Genomic DNA, 13,229 nt, shown 5'->3' with positions numbered 1-13,229 from the left:
TCACTTTGTTTTTCTGGACTTTTGATTTTTTTCTCCACATAACATGGGAGAAGTTGAACTGTGAGCTCCACTGCAGTATTTTTAAAACTTCACATTGTGACCCATTAATGGGTCAAGAAACCAATTTAATAGGTCAATGAGATGTTAAAATGTGAAATAGAATAGAATGCGTATGTATGTGTGTGTGTCCTAAGTCATGTGTAAATGTGTTTCTTACAATGTGTTATGGTCAAAAAAGATTGAAAGCATGATTATTTACATCCCTTTCCACTTTGAAATTTGAAACATGTACAGTATTTCCAACCTTCCTCTGCAACTTTGAGGGTAGAAATGAGAAGAAGAATTTCATTTTTTAAGGAAGAGATGCTCATGACAACAGTCAGCAGCTCTTGGTTATGCTGGCAAGGCAGTTATGCTCTGCTTCTTCAATTCAAGAAACTGTTGGTGATAATGGGATGGCAGGCACAAGATTGCTATGGTAACATAGTATCTAGCTCAGAATGTCACACTGAGGGGTAAGGAGGAAGCCCTCTGACTCCCCTTAGGCCACAGTTCTGTGTTGAACAGTATCTGCCGAAGGATGAAAGGCAGGAGGAGGACAGGAAGAGGAGGAGAAACGGGAGGAGGGGTTCACATTTCCTTCTCCTGTATCATGCTACAGTTAAGTAAGACTTTGAAGGAAATGGCAACCCCCTCCAGTATTCTTGCCTGGAAAATTCCATGGATGGAGGAGCCTGGTAGGCTCTAGTCCATGGGGTTGCAAAGAGTCGGACACGACTGAGCAACTTCACTGGTTGACTGGTTCCCTCCTTGGTGCATCAAATCCCACCATTACCAGTCTAGTGCTGTGTGGTCATCACTCTCCCTCCTAGAGATCCCTCCCGAGACGGTTACATAACTCATAACGACACATGAGAGTGAACTCCGCAGAGCCTGGAGTCTTGTTAAGGTCTTTGAGTTTGATTTGCACAGGAAAGACAAATTCAGATCCCAGCTCTGACGTTTGAGGTCTGGTCTCCTTTCTGTAAGTATCTTTTGAGCATCTATTAACTGCATAAACCTGTTTTTTCTTTCCTAATATAAAGAGGCTTAATTAGCCCTTCCCTGAGGTTCCTTCTGAATACACTACCTTCCGGCACTGAGATCCCACTGCACTAGAGGCTTTATACACTTTCTGTTTTTTTTTCCCACACGGTAACCCCATGACAGTCATGTTTTCTTAATTTTTGAAGACTTTTACGTATTTATTTTTTATATTTTTGGCTGTGCCGTGTCTTCGTTGTTGCCCAGGCTTTTCTCTAGTTGTGGCAAGTAGAGGCTACTCTCAAATCTCTGTGGGTGCATGGGCTTCTCATCGTGGTAGCCCCTCTTGTTGGGAAGCACGGGCTCTGGGGCATGCGGTCCCCGTAGCTGGGGTCTGAGGGCGCTGGAGCCCAGACTCTGTAGTTGTGGCCCTTATTCTTAGTTGCTTTCAGCATGTGGGATCTGCCTGGACCAGGGATCAAACCCGTGTCCCCTGAATTGGCAGGTGGATTCTTTACCGCTAAGCCATCAGGAAGGCCCAGCAGAGGTGTCTTTATGCCGAGTTTTTGGATGTGGTGTGAAGAGTTGAGTGATAGGCCCCAGGTCACGTGACTTGAAACCCACTCTGGTCTCTGCCTCCAAAGCTTTTGCTCTTCCCGTTATACTTCTGGTGTTTGAACACCAGTCCCCTCAGGCCTGATTGGAGGTCAACACCCCCGGCCCCATCCAGGCTTATTGACTTAGAACCCAGCAAGGTGGTTAGCTTCTGGGGCCATTCTGGTTTAGTCTCAAAGTTTGAGGACCATCAGTTCAGTTCAGTCGCTCAGTCATGTCTGACTCCTGCAATCCGTGGACTGCAGCATGCCAGGCCTCCCTGTCCATCACCAACTCCTGGAGCTTACTCAAACTATCGGTGATGCCATCCAACCATCTCATCCTCTGTCGTCCCCGCCTCCTCCCACCTTCAATCTTTCCCAGCATCAGGGTCTTTTCAACTGAGTCAGTTCTTCACATGATGTGGCCAAAGTGTTGGAGCTTCAGCATCAGTCCTTCCAGTGAATATTCAGGACTGATTTCCTTTAGGATAGACTGGTTGGATCTCCTTGCAGTCCAAGGGACTTTAAAAGAGTCTTCTCCAACACCTCAGTTCATAACTATCAATTCTTCAGCGCTCATCTTTCTTTATAGTCCAATTCTCACATCCATACATGACTACTGGAAAAACCATGGCTTTGACTAGACGGACCTTTGTCAGCAAAGTAATGTCTCTGCTTTTTAGTATGCTGTCTAGGTTGGTCATAGCTTTTCTTCTGAGGATCATGTCATTAAACAAACAGAAGCCTACAACAACAACAAAAAGTCTGATACACTTTAGTCCAGATGAGCTGATGAAAGGGCTTTCCTGAGAGACCATAGCACCTGACACGTCCAGCACACTTTCTAACGGCCAGATGCTAGGCTAGGTTCTTTATGTGAGCCCGTTTCATTACAGTCAGGTTACAAAGTGAATGACTCCACATCTCCATGTTATAAAAGTGACAAGTCTGAGGTTGAGGAACTTACTGAGGCCATGTGGCTGGTAATCAGCAAAGCCTTGAACCAGGCAGTATGATTCCACTGTCCCCACCAGCAACAACCTGTTTCTCAGGCAAGAAAAGAAGCCAAATAACACAAGAGAACAAGGAAGGAGGAAGACAGGACAAAAAGCAAGAAATGAGTCTGAGAAGGAAGCCTGGGGCTACTGACTACAAATATCCTTTTATTTTAGTGTTTTCTATCAAGAGCCTTCTTGAGAGAGTTCGAAGAACCAGACACATTTACGTAATGTTTATTATGAAGCAAAATGAGGAACACAAGATTTACATTCCCAATTTCTGGTTAAAAGAAGTCCCTCTGTCATCAAGGAAGAATTCAGAATTCAGAGTATGAAGCTGGGGCCTAAGACAAGGCATCAGTGTGGAAACAACCCAGACTTTTATGGAACTTCTTTGAGACGACAGGCAATGATCTGGGCGCTTCACCACGACCTCCTGCTCTAGCTCTCTGCTTTGGTTTTTCTTTTGTCTGCACTGGGTCTTTGTTGCAGCGTGTGGACCTTCCCCAGATGAGGGACATGGGCTTAGTTGCTCCACGGCATGTAGGATGTTAGTTCCTGGAGCAAGGATCGGACTCACATCCGATGCATTGGAAGATGGATTCTTAACCACTGGACTACCAGGAAAGCCTTGCATTTCTTTATCTGTAAGAAATACAGACCAAACCCAGTCTGTATGTACAGTGAGGCCAAACAAACTGAAATGTCAGAGTCTGGAGCAGAGAAAGATTTGTAACATGTCCATGCAAGGAGATGGGTGACTCATGCCCCTCGAACCCTGAACTTTCCAAAGGGTTTCAGCAAAGCACTTTTGAAGGCAAGGTGAGGGAAGGGCATGGTTATTGATGTCCAAATCCTTTGTTGTTGCAGCTGTCCATGTAGGTCAGTTCAGGGTGTTTCTGTAAATTTCCAACAAAAGAAATGTTTTTCTCCATTCTGTAAATTTTTATCTCTATGTGGCTGGAAAAATGTCATCTTGTTAAAGGTCAGAGCCTTGAGAATAGGCTATCCTGTATGTTTCAGGCTATAGGTAACATTCTTTTACAAAAGGTACAGAGTCAGCATGACTAAGCACAGGTAACAGCACAAGCTTAGAGTAAAAAAAAGCAGTTCTATTATGGAGTCAGGTTTGTTCTTCCCTATGCCAGTAGCACATAGCAGTACCTATTCATAGAATTGCTATAAGTAGCAAACCCCACTGAATATCTGGACCTGCCTTGTGAACCATGAAACACTTGACAAATGTTCAAGGACGTGCTTATCACGGAGGAGTTTCTTTATCATACTTTATGTGCCAAGTACCCAGTGTTCACTTGGCGTTGACTAAACATGGGTAAAGAAACTAATTCATGGTGGCAAAGCCATGGAGACCAGGCATGAAATAGGCAGAGACTGGAGATCAGCGCCTCCCTTTGTGCATGGTCCTTGTCAGTTCAGTCAGTGTCTTCTCAGTATTGCAGATGAAGACATATATAGGGTTCATATAGACATATATGAAGACCCCTAGAGGGTTGCTGCTGCTGCCGCTAAGTCGCTTCAGTCGTGTCTGACTCTGGGCGACCCCATAGACATCAGCCCACCAGGTTCCCCTGTCCCTGGAGTTTTCCAGGCAAGAATATTGGAGTGGGTTGCCATGTTCTTCTGCAATGTATGAAAGTGAAAAGTGACAGTGAAGTCGCTCAGTCATGTCTGACTCATAGTGACCCCATGGACAGCAGCCTACCAGGCTCCTCCATCCATGGGATTTTCCAGGCAAGAGTACTGGAGTGGGGTGCCATTGCCTTCCCCAACCTAGAGGGTTAGGGAGGTTAAATAAATTGCTGGATCTTGTCTGTCTTTTAAATGGCAAAAACAAAAAGCAGAAAAGCACTGGAGCATTGGCTCCAGGTGAATGTGACTTTTTTTTTTTTTTTAGCAAAATACAGAAGATAGGTTTCAGTTCAGTTCAGTTCAGTCACTCAGTCGTGTCCAACTCTTTGCGACCCCATGAACCACAGCACACCAGGCCTTCCTGTCCATCACCAACTCCCGGAGTCCACCCAAACCCATGTCCATTGAGTCGGTGATGCCATCCAACCATCTCATCCTCTGTCATCCCCTTCTCCTCCTGCCCTCAATCTTTCCCAGCACCAGGGTCTTTTCCAATGAGTCAGCTGTTCGCATCAGGTGGCCAAAGTAATTTAGTTTCAGCTTCAGCATCAGTCCTTCCAATGAACACCCAGGACTGATTTCCTTTAGGATGGACTGCTTGTATCTCCTTGCAGTCCAAGGGACTCTCAAGAGTCTTCTCCAACACCACAGTTCAAAAGCATCAATTCTTCTGTGCTCAGCTTTCTTTATAGTCCAACTCTCACGTCCATAAAAGATAGGGTAGAATCCCATTATTATTACTTCTGGTCAGTGAAAATCATAGGACTCTCAAAATTAAAATTCAGGATGGTTTGAAAATAGAAAGTCACTTAGCCTGTTTGTACTGCTCTAACAAAATCCCATAGTCTGGGTAGCTTATAAACAACAGAAATTCCTTTCTCACAGTGCTCGAGGCTGTGAGTCTGAGATCAGATGCCAGCAGGGTCAGGTGAGGACCCTCTTCTGGGCCACAGATGTTTCACTGTGTCCACACATGGTGGAAGGGGCTAGGGAGACCTGGGGTGGGGATGGGGGTGTTTCTTTTATAGGAGCGCTAATCCTGTCTGTGGCCTCTCTTCCTGTTCTTAAAAGGGCATTAGTCCCATTATGAGAGCACCAACTCACAACCCGCATGTTTGCTAAGTTGCTTCAATCATGTCTGACTCTTTGCAGCTCCATGGACTGGAGCCCGCCAGTCTCCTCTCTCCATGGGATTCTCCAGGCAAGAATAGTGGAGGGGGTGGCCATGTCCTCCTCCAGGGGATCTTCCCAACCCAGGGACAAACCCGTGTCTCTTAAGTCGCCTGCATTGGCAGGTGGGTTCTTTACCACTAGCGCCACCTGGGAAGCCTAATTACCTCCCTCTGATGCCCTCCGGGGCTCTGCCTCTCCCTCAAACCTTGTCTCCTTCTGTGTGTCTGGCTTTTGAAAAACACGCCCTGGACTTTGTGTTCCCCATCTCGCCCAGTGTCAAGGAAAAGTGGGCAGAAGGAGAGAACGGAGAATGTTCACGGAGAAGAAGAACCCGAGTGACCACACTGGCTGTGGCCCACCACGGTGGCATGAGAATCATGCGTAGAGTGTCTTCGGGACCCTGAGGGCACATGTGGCCTCTCCTGTCTCACTGCCCCGGCTTGGGGCCGGGGCCAGACGCCCAGGTTCCAGCTGCCCTGTCTCACACCAGGTGATGCTCCAAACCCAGCTTCCTGAGGGAAGGTACAGTAATGTCATGAAATGAATCAGGTTCAAATAATTTGCTTTCCAGGAGTAACTGAAGTAGAATGATCTACAGGTAGGGATGCCAAGGTTCATGCAAACATTGTTTACACGAAAGCTTTATCTCTAGAATACAAATACTGTCAGGTGGTAAAAAAAAAAAAGTATAACTCCTTCTCTACATTATTTTCCCCCAATATCCCCAGAAATTATGGATTATAATTTAATATAATACACACTATAACTTTATTTTTTAAAAAACATACCCTTTTTAAAGAGTCTGTTTTGCTCACTGAAGGGAATGTGGCTTTTTATTTCTCTGGGTCGCTGCCTACCTATTTCAAGCACTTTCAGGACCAAAGGCCTTCCTCTGGCACTTGAACAGCTGGGTTTAATTTGGGTCTTGATGCTGGAATAAGAATGGAGAGAGATGTCCTCGATTCTTTCCATTTCTGATTCTAAAAGAAGACAGTCTGGTTGATCTTTTATTAGCTGTCGGCTAGACAGCGCACTGCTTGGCTTTGGGTTAACAGCCCTGCAGAGGTGTCCCCACACCTGCCTCTCAGATAAAGAAAGTGTGAAGTGTTAGTCGCTCAGTCGTGTCCAACTCTTTGGGACCCCATGGACTGTGGCCTTCCAGACTTCTCTGTCCATGGAATTCTCTAGGCAAGAATATTGAAGTGGATTGCCATTTCCTTCTCCAGGGGATTTTCCCGATGCAGGAATCGAACCCCAGTCTCCTGAATTGCAGGCAGATTCTTTACCAATTGAGCCACTAAAGAAAGTCCCAGTACGTCTGGCCTTTGTCAGCAGAGTGCCTTAGATACCCTGGGTAAAGCCACGAACAGCAAGGGCTGCAGTCAGATGTCCCGGAGGGCTGGCCCAGGCCCCAGATGGCCAGGAAGAACACAGGCCCATTAGTGGGGCTGGCCAGTGCTGGCTGAACTCATAGAGTCCATTCTCCATGCATTTCCCACTTGATGAATAGACAGTTTTTGGTTCTATGCATTTTTGTGGATTGCTGGAGGATTTCTGTAGCAAATATTTAACATGGAGCAAGCTGGGCTTCTCTGAAACCAAGTAGGTTTTTGAACTGCTTGTTTCAGTTGCTGTGAACTCAGGAAATGGCTGTTGGTTTTATCCCCAGCAGAACTTAATGAGAGAGGAAGTTTGTTGCCATAACATGCAAGCTTCATGTCAAGGTCAAATCAAAATTATTTTTTGTATTACTCACTGTTTGGGTTACTTATGTTTTCCGAGTTGGTATTTTAGTAGCCCTGTAACGGAGTAGGTGGCAATAACTATCCTTATTGTTGGAACTGGTTAAATTTTGTCACCTACTTATTATCAGATCCTTGACAATAATCTGGAAGTTTCCAGATAAGGTGGGGTGAGAGGACTAAAACCACCATGGGGAATGCTGGCAGAAATCATTGCAGGCTGCAGCAGGAAGAATGGAATTTAATAGACTACACTTATTTTCTCCCATGGATGGTAAAGTTATTAAAAAAAAAAAAAAAAAACCCAGCCCTGCCTCGCCTAACACCATAGACCTATAATTATAGCTGGTATTTTTGAGCCACTCCTATGCCAGATTTTTTACATACAGTTAATCCTCACAGAAAACCAGCAAAAGAAGCATAATGATCCATATTTTACAGATGAGGAGACTGAGGTTCTGAGTGGTTAAGTGACCTGTTTAAGGTTACAGAGCTAATAAGTGGCTAATTCTAGTAAGAATCTGGATTAGCCCAACACTGGAATGCACGACTGACTGTTTTTAAAAAAATTATTTGGCTGCCTTAGATCTTGGTGCAGCAAGTGGGACCTAGTTCCATAACCAAGAATCGAACCCAGGCCTCCTGCATTGAGAGTGTAGAGTCTTAGCCACTGAACCACTAGGCAAGTCCCCATGACAGACTATTTTTAAAGTAGAGACTAGAGCTACACACTCTAGTTAATTTAAGGCCAGTTAATTTAGCAAGGGCTTCCCAGGTGGCTCTAATGGTGAAGAGTCCACCTGGCAATGCACGAGACATAAGAGACGTGGGTTTGATCCCTGGGTTGGGAAGATCCCCTGGAGGAGGGCATAGCAACCCACTCCAGTATTCTTGCTTAGAGAATCCCATGGACAGAGGAGCCTGGTGGGCTATTGTCGACAGGCTCGAAAAGATTTGGACATGACTTGAATGACTGAACACACACACACACACACACACACAATTTAGCAAAGCTCTATTAGCTGAAAGAGCAGAGGAAAAGTTGTTATTTAATCATGAAAAGAGCAACAACTATCATTTGTTGGGCATGTGTCATGAATATTTCTAGGAACTTCATTCCTTTCATTCAAATCACAAAACAGCCCAATAGTTATTGTCTGCCTTTGTAGATGACAACAATGATACTCGGATCAGTTTACTAACAATCAGGCCTCATACAGGAAGATCAAGCTGTGGGTAGATAGGATATAAAATAATAAAATGATAGAATCTGAGAACCAAAAGGTATAATCATGGTGACCTTGTCCAGCTCCTCTATTTCACATATGGGAACACTTAGGTTTAGATCCTTACTCCCATCACATGATCTAGTTAGTTACAAATTCAAGACAAGAATACAGGCTTCATTCAGTGAATTCATTTTGATGTGCATGCCTACTATGTGCTATGCAAAGCCAGGTCTCCCATCTCCCAGACCCAGGACATTTCTTTCAGACCTTGTGTAGAAGCAGGACATGGGGCCCAAGATCATGAAGCTCACTCCTCCTCCTGCAGAGGAGGATCCTGTGACCTGCAGAGTAAAGAAACAAATGATGACAGGGGTCGAAGCAGGATCTGTGTCCATTCATTCATTCATTCACTCCTTCATACTATCCACCTCTGTTGGGGACCTACTTGTATACCAGGGACCAGTCCTTTCTTGAACCATGAAGTATGACAGACATGCACATAATTCCTGGCCACTGTCAGACCTTGTGTAGAAGATAGGATGTGTCAGACATTGTATAAGAAGGTTGTGAGTGGCCAAGACCTGAGCTCCAAGTCATGGGACTGAGACATAATTGGTGAGAAAAATTTTCAACCTACTGTGAAGCCAGAGAGGAGCTGCAGCATCAGGTATCACTTGATCCTAAGAGTGAATGTCAAAAATACCATTCCCAGTGACATTTTTGGAGTGACTTGTCCTACACAACATGAAGTCCAAGCATTTTGACTGGAAGTTCATTGGATGATGTATTTCAATGCAGTTAATAAAGAAAAGCATCTTTTTTTTTTAATAACAGGGCCATAGTCATCAAGTTCATGACTTGTGAACTGCTGGGAACATTTTTGAAGGTAAGAGTGGCCCCATCAAGGGCTTCCCTGGTGGCCCAGACTGTAAAGAATCTGACAGCAATGCAGGAGACCTGGCTTCAATCCCTGGGTCAGAAAGATCCCCTGGAGAAGGGAATGGAAACCCACTCCAGTATCCTTGCCTGGAGAATTCCATGGACAGAGGAGCCTGGCAGGCTACAGTCCATGGAGCTGCAGAGTCAGACATGACTGAGCGACTAACAGTTTCACTTTCACCAGGCACGAGGCAGGCCAAGGGTGCAGTCTCTCCATTGACCTCAAGTGCATGAGATCCTCTCTTGTCTTTTCAAGCTGAAAGTGTGAACCTTTGAACCACTTTATTTATGAGATCTTTTGACTCTAAATATTTGCACATAATTTAAGAAATCTGTACTGAATGAAAAAAATGCATGACTGAGAAAGTCATGAGTCAATGAATCAGGTAACTATCCAAAGTTAAATAACTAGTTAGCAGCAAACTTGTATAATACGGAAGAACCTTTGTATTCTACTACAAGTTAATCACTAAAGGAATGTTGCCTGTAAGCCTAGATTATACTTAATGGCCCATCACTGTGAACCCTACCTCCCAGGTAATGAGTATTAAACTAATATACCCTTGTTTAGCTCATAGGAAACATCCTGACCAGGCTCACCTGTGAATGCCTGCAGGAAGGAATAAATTAACATATCCCTTCTAGAAACTGACCAGAACCAGGAAATGTTTGACTTTACTCCCTCCCTTTTAGTATAAAACAAGTCTGAATTCTAACTCAGGCAGAATGGTTCTTTGGGACACTAGTCCATCATCTTCTCAGTCTATCCACTTTGCAAATAAAGTTGCTATCCCTTGACCTGACACATTGATTTATTGGCCTGTCATACTGTAAGCAGGATGAGCTTGGACTTGGCAACACTTGGACTGGAGGCTTCCTTCCAATTTCTCTTTCATTCTCCCAGGTAGCTTCTTTGGACTCTTTCAACTCTATAAAAAAGAGTAGTAATATTGTGCCCTCCTTTGCTCCAGAGTAAGAATGTCAGCAGCACGTCTTGCAGTCCTTGAAGAAGCAGGTGTAAAATTAGGGTTTAGAAAGGCAGGCATTAGCTCAGGCAGCATATCTCAAACTATTACAGGTTGCATAATGACATTTCTAAACTTCTCTAATTTGACATTGGAAATGTGCCTTCCTTGTGCAGAAATGCAATTCCACTTGCTGGGTCACAGGAGAAATGAGACTTGATTGGCCTGCCTCTTTTGGTTGGATAAATGGATAATAAGATTCTCCCTAGACTTTTCTGACTCTGTGTTCACAAGCGTATTTGCTGTGTTAGTGGAAAATAAGATTGTCTTCATAATAAAGGCTACCAGGCTGAGACAAGATTGATTCAGTGTTTTAGAATCCTAACTGCTGATGGAAATACAGCCATATGACTGCTTAGATCAATATATTGGATCAACTGCGTATGAATTAATTATTAATAATCACCATAGAAAATGCAGTGCCCCGACGCTGACGGCTCTGTTGACTTAACCATGCTATGGGGCCGGGGATGGACAGAAACATGAGGAAGGAAAGAAAGACAGGTATCTCCTCTAACTGGAACAGATGCCTGTCAGCAGGGAGATAGCAGGGTTGCAAGTCAGGACTCTGGGCCTGGAACTGCAGGCGTATTCTGAAAACAAAGGCAGTATGGGGTATGGCCATTCTTTGTCTCCTAGTCAGATTCATCTGGGTGTGCCTAAGCAATGACCTTGGGCAAACAAAGACTTTTAAAATAGTACATGCTTCCTGCCCTTTATATACATTTTCTCCTCATAGAACTTTTATTTTGCAGCCAACATGACCTCATTCCTTTGACTCTCAGCATAGCAGCTTCAAATACATCCTAATGTCCAACGTCATGAACTAGAAAGTTGCTTATTACACAAGAGACAATTCTGTTGCTTACCAACGAGGAGGCACCTCGAGGGCCAACATGTGTATTTAGTATAAATGATCAACCTAAATCTCCACTCCTGCGTCTTCCAGCCCTGATAAGAAGCTAAATGGTTAAGAGTGCCACACCCCAGCCTGCCCAGCAATTTTGCAGGGTGTGGAAGGTTTAGTACAAGGCTTGCATTTCAGCGTTCTCTGGGAGGAGTGGATCCAACCTTGCCAGGCGTGAGACAGTTACCTGGGCAACTTAAATGCATGTTTTCCAAATGCATCCCACATCTAAAGCCTCAAAATTGGTGGTAAGGGGAGTGGGGCGGGAACAAGGCAGCTTTAGGGTCAAGGGGTACTCCAGGTGGTTCTGATCTACAGCCAGGGTGGGAAGACAGATTCCGAGGTTGAATTCTGGGGGAAAAAATAAAAAGAAAGATACATAAAATAGATAACCAACAAGGGCCTGCTGTGTAACACAAGAACCTGTAGTCAATATTTTGTGATAACCTATAATGGAAAAGCATCTGAAAAAGAATATACATAACACTGAATCACTTCACTATACACCTGAAACTAATACAACATTATAAATCGACTACAATTTTTTTTAAAAAGACAAAAAAAAGTAAAATGAAAAGAAAGATTTGGAGGACTTCCTTGGCAGTCCTGTGGTTAAAACTCTACATGCCCGGTGCACGGGGTACAAGTTCCATCCCTGGTGGGTGAGCTAAGATCCCACATGCTGCACAGTACAGCCAAAAAAAAAAAAGGAAAGATATTGTAAGTCATAAGATTTTCACCCCTGAATAATAACTGCTTAGGCACTTTAGGAATCTTTATAAAATCTATTGTTGTGATGTCCCATGTGATTATGGTCCTGCACTCAATTTATACTGTGATCTTTTCGGAGGAGGCTTTGGATCCTGTGAAGTCAAACATTCTGAACCATGTGCCAAGCCCTTTGGGCAACTCAATGGGTCAAACCTGTTTGCTGTTCACAGGACGCTGACACTGAATCTAGACTGTGGAAGAGGAGACTCTTACACATGGCTCATCATATGATAAACTTCAGATGGGAAGAGCCAGAGGTACTGAGGAGCTGGTCCTGGTCACTTTGATCCCGGTGACGTTGCTCACTGTCTTCCTAGGAGGCCAGTGAGCCGTGCCTCCTTAGTTGTGCATGACTCTTTGTGACCCCATGGACTCTAGCCCTCCAGGCTCCTCTGTCCATGGGATTTTTGCAGGCAAGAATACTGGAGTGGGTTGCCCTTTCCTTCTTCTTCACCAGGGGATCGTCCCGATCCAGGGATTGAACCCGTGTCTCCTGTGTCTCCTCCATTGCCAGCAGATTCTTTACCCACTGAGCCATGAGGGGAGCTCAGAAGCCAGGGAGGACCCTTTTCCGGTCGCCTGCTACTGTTCTTTCTCATGATGGATGGAATGCCGAAGGATGCGGTGTCTGTGTGCTGAGTACAGCTGTCCCAGAAGGTTAGGATTGAGCTGAATGGAAGCACCTCCCAGCCTCTAAGGGAAGAATTGAAGAAAGGCTGGAATAGCCGGTCTGTCCATAGATCCATGGAAGAAGCGCTCAATGGGACTGTGGGTTTCAAAAAGAGAGATGATGCTAACAAAGAGAGAAAGGAATCAAAAGAGCCAGGAATTCTGCCTTCTGCCAGGTACACTGGGAACCCAGCACGTGCTGTTTGCCCAGCTGTGAGTTCTGAGCCTAAGGATCCAACCCTCAGCTTTCCGTCCCGGGGTCTCTCCGTCAGGTTGCTGGTTTTCTTGTTTATGCATGCTCTGTTGCAAGGTTAGAGGTCTACTGCTGTGGTTTTGAAACTGCAGGGAATCAGCTGGAGGGTGGGGGGCTGAGGGGGTTGGGGGGCGGGAGAGCAGCCCCAAACTGCAGAAAATTTTAAGACCAAACTGTATCACTGGAGACCACTGTGAGCCTGGGAACAACCCAGGCTTCTATGCAGAAAGGCATGTTTGTGAAACAAGATTATT

The 13,229-nt window shown here is 44.9% G+C and overlaps 1 long non-coding RNA gene across 1 annotated transcript; it reads left to right on the top strand.

Annotated features, from left to right (window-relative positions):
• The first annotated feature begins 5,696 nt into the window (after positions 1-5,696).
• LOC139039607 (uncharacterized) lies at positions 5,697-13,072 on the top strand. The gene is made up of 3 exons (XR_011492939.1): positions 5,697-5,930; positions 9,246-9,297; positions 12,224-13,072. It is a non-coding gene; the product is annotated as an uncharacterized lncRNA (long non-coding RNA).
• The last annotated feature ends 157 nt before the right edge of the window (positions 13,073-13,229 follow it).

The sequence above is a fragment of the Odocoileus virginianus genome, chromosome 19, assembly GCF_023699985.2.
Source record: "Odocoileus virginianus isolate 20LAN1187 ecotype Illinois chromosome 19, Ovbor_1.2, whole genome shotgun sequence".
Lineage (NCBI taxonomy): Eukaryota > Metazoa > Chordata > Mammalia > Artiodactyla > Cervidae > Odocoileus > Odocoileus virginianus.
The sequence above is the reverse complement of the archived record's forward strand: the minus strand, read 5'-3'. Positions and strand labels throughout refer to the sequence as shown.